The sequence below is a fragment of the Typopeltis vanoorti genome, chromosome 10, assembly GCF_054136105.1.
Source record: "Typopeltis vanoorti isolate ZY-2024b chromosome 10, IOZ_Tvanoo_1.0, whole genome shotgun sequence".
NCBI lineage: Eukaryota > Metazoa > Arthropoda > Arachnida > Uropygi > Thelyphonidae > Typopeltis > Typopeltis vanoorti.
In genome coordinates this window covers 2,669,453-2,671,718 of record NC_143558.1, presented here as the reverse complement: position 1 = coordinate 2,671,718, position 2,266 = coordinate 2,669,453, and the positions used below count along the sequence as shown (strand labels likewise).

General features: G+C 35.3%; 1 non-coding gene across 1 annotated transcript; it reads left to right on the top strand.

The window, feature by feature from the left end:
* Positions 1 to 1,768: 1,768 nt before the first annotated feature.
* Positions 1,769 to 1,840, top strand: TRNAQ-UUG (transfer RNA glutamine (anticodon UUG)). Its single transcript has one exon. It is a non-coding gene; the product is annotated as a tRNA-Gln (tRNA).
* Positions 1,841 to 2,266: the final 426 nt, after the last annotated feature.

Here is a 2,266-nt window from a genome sequence, read left to right as displayed (position 1 = left end):
CAACTGACGTTATTTCCAGAGCAGCGGAACATTCTCGCCGTGAGAAATTCGCTTTGCCTTCTGAAATGAGTTTCTGCATTTTCCAAGAAAACTTCTCCGACTCGCTGTCGACAATAGCCGCTTTACTTACGAAAGTGAAGTGAAGTGACCTTGAGACTGGGATGGCGTTTGTTTGTCTTTTGCTGGGCAGACGAGCACAAACCCGCTACTTAATAAGCATAAACAAGCAGAAAAGAGGAATTTAACGAGCCTTAACGATGATTCGCAGATTGTAGCTAATCGTCATGTAATTGGCATGACGTCATGCTGACGCAATAAGGCATTAAGCGGGATTGTCGTTTTGGCATAGGAATCGAAATCGGCATCCAAAACAAATAATTGGTTTACACATTCATCGATTTTTAATAAAAGAAAACTGGTAGTTTTAAGTAATCAAAAGCAGTCAGATATTTATTCATTTAATGAATAAATATTGTTTATTTATTCATTCGACCGGCCATAACTGTTTGGAGTTATGGCCGGAGGATCAACTAAAGCCAGACGACTAGCTTATTATAGATCTGTTAATTGGGTGTGTTGTTCTACTCAGTGGTTTGTGTTTTGAGATGAAAAACTCCAGTTTCCGAGATCGGGAACTCTTCCATCTCTTCTGGGAAAGGCTAATTCACCTTCAATTGGAAAGCAACAGTTTTTCGTGTTCTAGACAGGGTTCGAACTCAGGTCTTTCCAACCAAAAGGTATCGTCGATACCGACTGAGTTAGTTTCTTTCTTTCTTTTTTTTTTTTTTCAAGAGAAATCGTTTACAGGAAGCCGGAAGAACCCTGAAAAAAAGTTTATTATTATAAGGTTATTCTTATAACCTTAGCTCACTCACAGTAGCAGTGTATTATAATTTACAATATTTTCGTGGACAAAAATCACATAAAAAAAACCCGAAAAAAATGGCTGCCCACATGTCCATGGATTGCAATTTAGCGAGTAATGTGGTGTATTTTGGTCACTAAATGCATATCATGTACGCGTATATTTTGAACATATTAAGCGTACATATATGATGTGCCCAAAATCATTATAGTTACTTATCAGCTGTCCAATCCGTCCATGTAAATTGTAATTTCCGACGTGGATTGTGCAACGCCTCCTGGAATTCTGTGATGGCGCCGATGATCGTGTAATGCGCCCAGAAGTAATTCAAAATTTTATCGTCGTTAAATTAAACTGCAATCATTCACGCATCGTCTGCTCGGATTAATGAGACGCTGCTTTATTTAGTCAAAATCTGTTTCGTGATGATTTAAAATAAGCGGTCAACAACGCACTCGGCTGCCATTGAGACGAAAGGTTTCATGTAATGATCTGCGTTTAAAATTGTATGAAATCATTATTTTAGACTTGGCAGAATAACATCAGCCAAACAAGAGAAGAGCTTTATTCTGCGTATATATTATATATCAAAAGGCTTACGAATATTTATTTATATATACGATCCCCCCCCCCCCCCCAACGAAGCATTACGTACCTATGTTATGTCGTGGTTGGCTAAGTATGGGGTTAAGTTTGAATTATGTAAACAGATTTTTGCTGCAAAATTGAATATAAAGTAGAAATAAAAATACGCAGAATTTACTAAAATGAAATATGTAAAACGTCCGAGAATAATGAGGTCACATAATATTAGACAAAGTTGCCTATCTTGTCTTCTCTTGCGTTGTTTGGCATGCAATAACCTTCGCTTGATATTCGTTAGATGTAAAAGTGGCACGTGGCGGTTCCATGGTGTAATGGTTAGCACTCTGGACTTTGAATCCAGCGATCCGAGTTCAAGTCTCGGTGGAACCTTGCAGTTAAATTTTATTTATATGAAATGATAAATATTTTTCACACGTATTAAAACCGAGTTACTACATTTCATTATCAATCTAATTGCCCTTACCTGTGTAATTTTCGTCATAATAATAAAATTTTTTTTATAATTTTTTTATTGCATATGATACATACATTAGAATACTACTACTACAACTAATAATAATAATAATAATTATATAACTGATAAATGCAGTGGTCACAGAATTTCTATTTTCCTTAAATAGCATAGAATTTCATCTTTTATGTTAAATCACCTTTCAAATACGCACAAATACGCACTTTCAAACACTTAAGATTAAGATTTCTCGAGAAATCTTAATCTTAAGTGTTATTATTAAAAGTTAATCTTATTTTAGTTTGATTCAATTTTGTTGATCTCTTTGTGAATTTTCAGCATTT